Below are 8,813 nucleotides of genomic sequence, written 5' to 3'. Positions count from 1 at the left end.
ACGGGCCCCCGCAGGGCAGGGACGCGCACTCCCAGCCTGGTCCCGCTCGTGGCCCAGGAGCCGTTCGCAGCACGGACACGCTCAGGGTGTGGACGCTGCCACAGCCCAGGCACGCTCGCGGGCTGGACTCAGTCCACGCAGAGTGGACTCAGACATGGCTCAGACCCGCTCGGAGCCCACACACAGCGCACACAGCCTGTCCTCACCGTGCCCACTCATAACCCAGGCCCGCTCACAGCCCCCACACGCCGCACACAGCCCGGGCCCACTCATAACCCACGGTCACTCACAGCTTGACCCACTCACAGGCTGGTCTCAGAGCCTGGACCCACACACAGCGTGGTCCCACTCACGACCAGACCCACTCATGGCCCTGACCCACTCCCATCCTGGCCACACTCACAGCCCAGGCCCACTCACAACCAGACCCCACTGAAAACCCTGATCCACTGAAAACCCAGACCCCCTCCCATCCCAGTCTCACTCACCATTCCCCCTTGGAGACCCCGCCAGTGTTGCTACACCTGGGGTCTCTGGCACTGCGACAGTGCTGGACCAGGTTGCGGAGACACATCTTGGGGCAAAGCCCTGCTTTCCCCTGCCCCCTTTTTCCCACCACAGCCAGGGTCCTGATCCACAGAGGAGATCATTCCCACTGGAGAGCAACACCGGATAATGAATAATGACAGCCACCTTGGGCACACACTGCACTCACTCATGGCTAACCCACGGGATGAAAACACGTCTGCTCCGGCCATGTGGGGCTCTGCTACATGGGGAGCGCCATTGGGAGTCATTAAGACATCCCACTTTCCTAAAAAATCTGTGGATAAAGTGACATTGAGAGGAGGCTGCAGCACTGGGAGAAATGAAAGGGTTTAATGGATCCTGTTTTCCTAAAAAGCCTCTGGATAAACCGATGCTGAGAAGATGCTGTGGCACTGGGAGAAAGGATGGGGGTCTAACAAACAGAGTGATCCCAATGGAAGCACTTTATCCTGGTTGGAGAGAGCCAGGCAGTGCTGATGCACAGATGAACACTGTCCTTCATGTGCCACATGTCCCTGGCCCTTCCCAATGCCACTGTCCCCACGCAGGTGCTTTGGGAAGGTGTGGGGATGATCTTGGAGGACTCAGCCATCCCACTTGCCAGTCCCTGTGCCCTGTGGCTTCCTTCTGCAACCTCACAGGAGCCCTGGGTGGCACTGGGACGTGCCGGTGTCCTCAGGGCAATGCTGTGGCTGTCCAAAGCCCACGACCCACGTGGGTGGGGACAAACTGGTTTGGGAATGCTGGTGGTGGTGAGCAGCACCCTTTTGGGGCGAGATCTCCGTCTTTGTCGTGGGATTAGCACCGCTCTGCAAATAACAGAGAATGGCATCGCCTGCATTTGTGTAGCACAAAACCCTCCTTTGTTTACAGCTTCCGAGAGCAGAAGAAATCCCCCCCTCTAATAAACAGAACCAGAAACACGCCCGGATCCTCTCCATTTCCTCTACAAAAATCAGACGCTGTCTCCTCGCCCGCACCCCCGGCCTCACACCCCGCAGCGCACGTGGCTCCGGCGTGAGAACAGCCTTTGTGCCCAGCCTTTGTTTACTGCCCCGGCCATCCCGAGGAGAGATCCCACAGACAAGGACAGTTTATTCCTCTTCCCTGATAAAGGCTCATTCATCCTCCCGAGGGGGCTCACCGTCATCTCTGGAGAGCTCCGCAGCGAGGTTCTGGGTTGTTTTCGCCCTGGTGCCAGTTTTGGGAGAGGGTTTGAGTAAAAAAAGTGCAGAGTGCAAGAGAATATTAAAGGAGTTTGGTTCCCAAATTATTTTTTCAGCTATTTCTGCCGTTTCTTATCAATAATCTGGAGGTATCTGTGGGGCATCACCCGAGCCAAGCACTCTCAGGTCTCTGTGTATGAATCAGAGCAGACTCCCTGCTCGTCCCCTTTTGAGGGATCCTACAGCGTTTGGGTTGGATATATGCATCCTCTAACTTGGAAAATAAATAATATTATCCCTTGGGTACAATTCCTGGGTTCTCATGGACAGTATTGAACACAAGCCTGGACCTGAAGAAGTACTTGTGCACCTGGAAGACCCCCCGATTTCTCCAAATAGATCAATAGTCCTAATAAAAACTGTTGCCTCTCCATACAAACCTTTGGACCCTTATCTAGTATTTTCCATAAACCTGGCACGTTCTCAGCCAGCCCAGCTCTGCCGATTTACAGTGACCCTGTTTTTGCCCCAAAACGAGCAAATACTGATTTATTTCTGTCAGAGCACCAGAGCCATAAATACATTTCCCAACGCAGATGATTTCCTTCCCCATCACAGGTCAGAACAGGATATTCATGATGCTGTAAATTCTTCAGAGTAGCAATCTGGCTGTAATATTTATCTGCAGTGAATCCAGCCCCCTTTTCTGAGCTCTGATGCATAAATCAACACCCCTCACAACACCTAATGCCTCTGTTTCCCAGCCTGGGCAGCAGTGGGGTGAAGGTTTGGTGGTGAATGGTCCAAGTTAGAAGGTTCTGGTGGGTAGCACGGGCAGCTGGAGGTGTTACCTCGCTGGACATCACTAAATCCCCTTCTCCCACCTCTGGTGCCTGTGGACAGCCCTCAGTGAGAGGCTGGGGCAGCTGCTGTGTTGGGAAATCACAATGACCCAAAGGATGTGGGTCTGTTCTGCAGGTGTCCCAGAAAAACCTAATAACCTCGATTCTGCCTGCGGGATTAAAAATACTTCCCTGCCTTCAAATGTGCCACTTTGTTAATTCCTGTGGCCTGGAAGAAGAGTCTTTCTCTTTGCATTTTCTTGCCTTCCCTGTTACGTCTTGTCAATGCCTTGTGACACCGTGAGGGAAGGCAGGAAATTCTCCGTGACTTTGGAGCTTTGCTTGGGTTAGCTGCTGACTGCTCCAAAAATGAATCCAGAAATCCTCACCCCTCGTTTCCTGCCTTGTAGGGCCGTGTGCCCCTACCCTTGTGCCTTTTCCCTCCATGTCTCCTTGCTTGGAGTGATGGAGATGCCCAGGGAAGGGGATGCCCAGCATGGGAGATGCGTGGTGCAGGTGTCCCAGCCTGTCCCCCCACCAAGGGTTGTCACCACAGGTACACCTGCCACACCTTACACCAACAGTGACTCCACCTCTTGGTGTCTTCAGCTGGTGGGTGGCAAAGCTGTGAAGACCAGGGGACACAGGCTGGCATTCCCCAGGGCTGGTGTGTGGGCTGGGCTGGGTCCCATCCTTGGGATGCTGCCCAGGCTCCTGCACAGCCCCAACTCCCACTGCCCAGGCAACTGCTGCTTGGATTGCCCTGAGGAAGGGCTGCCTGCCCAGGGGAGCAGTTTTGTGACTCTTGCAGTTATCTTGGTGGAAAAAAAAGCTTGGTTGGAGGAAACCTCTGCCTTCAGTGTCCCCTTCCCTGAGGTTGCAAGACAGCAGTGCCTTCATGTCCTTCCTGCCTGACGCCTTACTGGGTCAGACTGCCTGTCCCCAACATCCCAGTGCACCCTGGCCCCTTTCCCACAGTGTTGCCCTGAGCCTGGCTGAGTGACACAGTGAGGGACACATCCCAGGAGCAGCCCAAGGGTGTCCCCTCTCACCCTGCACCTCCCCAGCCCCCCACGGTGCAGCCTTGGTCCCTCCACCCTGACCCGCACCAGAGCTGGGGGGGTTCACACCAACCCAAGGAAGGACCCCACAGCCAACAGCTGGGTGAGCTCAGGGGTTCACCAGCCCTCCCCAAAACACCCCAGAGCCAGGAGGCTGCCTCACCTGGGGCAGGAGGCGATGGAGGGGCCATGGCTGGTGGGGCTGATGCCAGACCGAGGGTGCTTTGCTGGGAGTTTCCTTCCCCCTGCCCGTGGAGCTGCAGTGCTTTGTACCCAGCCCCGGCCTTTCATCTCAGCCTTTCAAAGCACTTTCCAAACCCAAATTAATTCTGCTGCAGCAGCTGCCCTCCCGGGCTGTTTAGCATAAGCCCTGCCACGAAGCAGGGCTGCCCCTACCCCTCGGGGCTTCCAGGAATGATTTTCCCTGGAACCAGCTCAAGCTACCGAGATGGGATGGGAGAGCAGCACCCTGTGCCTCCCACTCTCCCCTTATTCCCAATACCCACTAAGAACTGCAGCAATGCCCATGCCATGGCACCCTCTGCTTGGACAATCCCCTCTCAACCTTCTTCCCTGCCCTCGGGAAGATGCTCCCACATAAGACCTGTTCCCATGGGAAGCCTGGATGCTCTGGGATGTCCGGGCTGTCATAACTCGCCCTGGGTGCTGGTGGCGAGCTGGGGGGATCTGGGATGCAGGATCCCAGTGGGAGGGTGGGCCGGGACCAGGCGGGCATGCTGCTTGCCTGCGAGGCATTAATAATTAAGCAGGCTCGTCAGGCTCAGATGGCAGCTCTTATTTAAGGAGCCGATATAAATACCGCCCAGACGGCACTTACGGAGCACCTAAAAAAAGCCCTGCCTGTCTCGGTCCCTCCAAAAGCAGCTCTGAGCTCTGCGGGGCTGGTAGGCAGCACCAGGCAAGGTGGTCGCCAGCCTCCTGTGGGGACAGGGCTGCCCCGGACTCTGAGCCTGAGAGGCGGCTGCGTCTGGGGCCAATACTCGGGGCACAGCCCGTGCCTCGGTTTCCCTCTGCAGCAGGGACCTGCCTCAACCTTTCTCCTGTGCAGTAGCAGGGGACCCAGTGCAGGGCTGGATGCTCAGCTCTGTGTCCTGGGTTGGTGGCATTGGGTGGGAGTTTGGGGGGATCTCTGCCCACCTCCCACCCCACTCCACCCGTGCCAGGGGAAAGCTGCCCCGTGTTCCAGTGGCTGCCAAGTGCCCTTTTGTGTTTGTGCTGGCGGGGAGTGACCCCCCGGCGCCGCTGTCCCCCATGCCACAGCTACTCAGGGACACCCCTCCTGCACTGGGGCCGGGGATACTCATCCCCCAAGGGCAGCTCAGTCCTCCCTTCTCCCTGCCCAGGAGCTCCAGGACCCCCATCCTAGAGCAGCCCCATCCCTGAAGAAGGGCAGGGGGCTGGGGAGGGGCGAGCAGGGCTGGAAACACCGACACAGCCACGACCAGGGGAGCAGCGGGACCCCCCCTACCTGGACATCAGCCCCCCATCAGCATCCTGGCCCCAGGAGGAGGCGAGGAGCCGGAGGCGGGAGGGACAGGGCTGTCACAGGGAGCCGCTTGCTGCAGTCCTGCTCGCAGGCTCTGCAGCGTGACTCAGCACAGCCTCACCGCTCCCAGCCCCACCGCCGCGGCCTCTTCCCCCAGCCCGGGGGGGAACACACGATCCCCGCCTTCCCCCCGCCCTGCCACAGCCCCTGTCACGCCAGAGCCACCCCGTGGTCCCGCTCCTCGCTGTCTATCCCCACCCCAGGACCACCAGCGGCTCCTCCAGCCCCAGGACGGGCAGGGAGCCCCCCCTCCAGGGGCAAGTCGGGGCTCCGAGCAGGGTGGGGGTCAGTCTGCAAGCGCCCATCACCTCTGCTGTGCCCATGGATCCATCTGGATCTGGCCCTGTGGGTCTTCCCGACCAAAGCCCCAGATGGGATCAGGGGAGCTGAGCACCAACTCCTGCTGTGGCACCTCTGCAGGCGGTGGGAGAAAGGATTTGGGGTGTTCTTTCCTGAGGGATGGGACCGAAAGAGATGCCAGGTCACATGGTTTTTTAAAGGACTTTTTGAGCCCCAGTTTTGAGGTGTTTGGAGCCTGTCAGGATCAGCTTGTCCCAGCATTTCTGTGCACATCCCCTGTGGCCATAACCTGGAAGTTACCGGGAGGCGAGGAAGGTGGGCAGAGAAACCAAACAGCGCTGGGCAGGGGGACGGAGCACCCCAGCTGTCCCCTCTGACGGTCCCCACATCCCCAGGCTCAAGGGCACCGCACGGCAGAACCCCACCGTCTGTTTGTGCTGTGCCCCGGGGACAGGCGTGTCCGTCCACTGTCTCAGCAGCCCATCCACACCCCCATCGCTGCCATGGGGCCAGCAGGGCGTTTGGGGCTGTGCAGCTGGGGCACCGCGGTGGCTGCATCGGCAGAGCCGATTAAACCAAGCGCCCAGCTGCCAGCAGATCACCCCGGCATAACCGGACCCCCTCTCCCAGCCGCAGGGCAGCCCCTGGCCCACGGCATCGCCCTGGGAAGCGCGGCTGGCAGACAATCCCTCTCCTGCCCCTCTCCAAAGGCGAGCGGTGGCAGCGAGTTGGCTTTCGCCAGCGCTCGGCAGCCCACGTGGGGAGGCTCCTGCCAGGGGAGCGACATAAAATTAAATATGAAAGAAAAAGAAAAAAAAAAAAAAAAAAGAAAGAAAAACAGGAGGCAGAGAGGATGAGATGATGGATGGGAGGATTTGCAGCCGTGGCCGTTTGTCCTGGCGGAGGGAGCCCTGCTGCAGGCGCAGGGAAGCTGGCGGTGCCCGTGGGCCGTGGCTGCGCAGCCCCCGGCACGGCACGGCACGGCACGACACAGCGTGGGGAGCAGCCGTCCCCGCGGTCCCCCCGCCGCCCCGCTGCCTTTGCCAGCCGACTAATTGCGCCAGTGACTTTGCAGTTCCCAAAATAGCTCCTGGCTCCGGCGGGTGACGTCAGCGGGAGCCGCGGCGGCAGGCCCGGCAGGAGCGGGGAAGGAGGACGCTGCCGGCACCGGGGTGTGGTGAGCAGCTCCTGCTCCCACCGTGGTCCCGCTGGGTGACCTTGGCACCCGGGGCCACGCTCGCAAGGGAGCAGGGCTTGTGGTGCCGCAGGAATGCCGCAGGGAGTTCAGGTCCTCGTTCATTCCATCGGAGGAGGAGGTGGTCCAAGGCTGTCCCTGCCCCGCATCCCTGCCGCGTGGGTGTCCACATTCCCGGGACCTCTGACTGTAGGGGATGGGGCAAATCTCGGTGCCCCCACGGGGTAAGGAATGCCCCTCCAGCCAGGGCAGCCGGGTCCCTGCAGCTCCCTGAAGGTGTCAAGGGGTGAGCCAGGACCACCCTCCCCGTGTCCCCCAGGGAAACTGAGGCACGTGGGGGGATGCAGAGGCAGCAAGGAGAGCAGGGGAGGGCACAGTGAGCCGGGGGGCACCGTGAGCTGGAGAACAGAGCAGAGCCCAAGGTCAGTCAGGTGGTGCTGGGAGCAGCAGAGCCAGGGATGCTCCCCGGCCCAGGGCTGCCTCTGGCACTGACTCACCCTGTGCCGGACAGTGCCCAGCTCCTCCGGTTACAGGCACAGGCGGGATTGCCTTAACGGGGCACGGCAGGGCTGGCCCAGCCCGGGAAGGGCACCCCTAGGTCCGGGCACTGACCCACGGGCCCCTCCTGCCATCCCTGCAGTCTGCAGCCTCCCCCCACAAGCAGGGCATCCTCCACCACGTCCCAGCCAGAAGCACGGCTTGTACTGGTCTCATACTGGTCCCAGAATGGATTGCCCATCTCTCCCAGCACAGCTGGGAGGGATTTAATCGTGGGTGTCCCCTCACCTGCCCCCGTTCCCGGGAAGCAGAGCTCCTGAGCCGCACACCAGCGCCCAGCCGGAGGCCAGCTTATTATTCTAGAACGTGGCAAAGTACTTAAAGCCTCCTCCATTTCCCCTTGCTCATTTGTGCTCTTTCAGCCTGGATTAATGGGTCTCTTCTCCCTAGCACAGACTCATTCCTTATTCCTAATAGCCCATAAATCCCAGCCTCAAAATAACCCCAGCTTTTGCCTGGACCTGCTGAAATATTTATTCTCTCCTCCCTGCTACCCCCCACACCATCCCCTCTCCAGGGATGAGGAGAGGAACTAATCGATGACATCGACCGGTGTGGAGCTGCAGCTGCTCTGGGCGCCGGGAAACAGCTGACGTCGGCAAGAGGATGGGAGCTGGGCAGGAACTCGGCTTATCCCGGCTCCCACGCAGCCGCTGCAGCCTGGCTGTGGTCCCGTGGTGGGATGCGCTGGCACCCCGGGCACCCCCCGCGCTGGTACCCTGCTCCAGAGCATTCCTTGTGCTGCTGCTGAGCGCCAGGGCATCTCCTGTGCTTCTACCCTGCTCCAGAGCATTCCCTGTGCTGGTACCCAGCTCCAGAGCATTCCCTGTGCTTCTACCCTGCTCCAGAGCATTCCCTGTGCTGCTGCCTTGCTCCAGGGCATTCCCTGTGCTGGTACCCAGCTCCAGAGCATCCCCTGTGCTGCTGCCGTGCTCCAGGGCATTCCCTGTGCTGGTACCCAGCTCCAGAGCATCCCTGTGCTGCTGCCGTGCTGCAGAGCCAGGGCATCCTCCATCCCCCTGTTCCTTGCCCCAGGGCATCCCTATGCTGGTACCCTGCTCCCACCCTGCCTGCCACTCCCAGAGGAGCAGGAGATGATGCCCAGCTTGGCTGTGGAGTGTCTGGGGGGATCCCTGTGGATCCCAGCCCATCCCGAGCTGGCTGCAGGAGAAAACGCTGGAAGATGAGGGAGGCAGCTGCTGCCTTTCCCGGCTGGAAACCCTTTGCTTGCCGGATAGTCGGCTGTGAAAGGGAGAAACTCCGGATATCAGGATCTGCTCTTCCCAGCTCACAGCCAAGAAGAGCAGGGTGTGGGGTAACACCAAAACCCAGCCTGGCTTTGCCAGCTCAAGGCACAGTCCCCAAGAAAAACAGGGAAAACCCATCCAGCCTTTCTTATCTTCCTCCCTGTGACACCCCAAGAGGCAGCAGCTCCCAGAGCAGCTCCTGGCCACCAGCCCCACTCCCATCTCCCACAGCCAAAGGGAGGGGCCGGCAAAGCTGGAGGAGCCCACGGCACCCTCTGAGCCATCCCCAGCTGCCATGAGCTGCAGGGATGGCCTGGGTGCTGCTGGG

Source organism: Aphelocoma coerulescens, chromosome 19, assembly GCF_041296385.1.
Source record: "Aphelocoma coerulescens isolate FSJ_1873_10779 chromosome 19, UR_Acoe_1.0, whole genome shotgun sequence".
Classification (NCBI taxonomy): Eukaryota; Metazoa; Chordata; class Aves; order Passeriformes; family Corvidae; genus Aphelocoma; species Aphelocoma coerulescens.
This window is presented reverse-complemented; position numbering follows the sequence as displayed.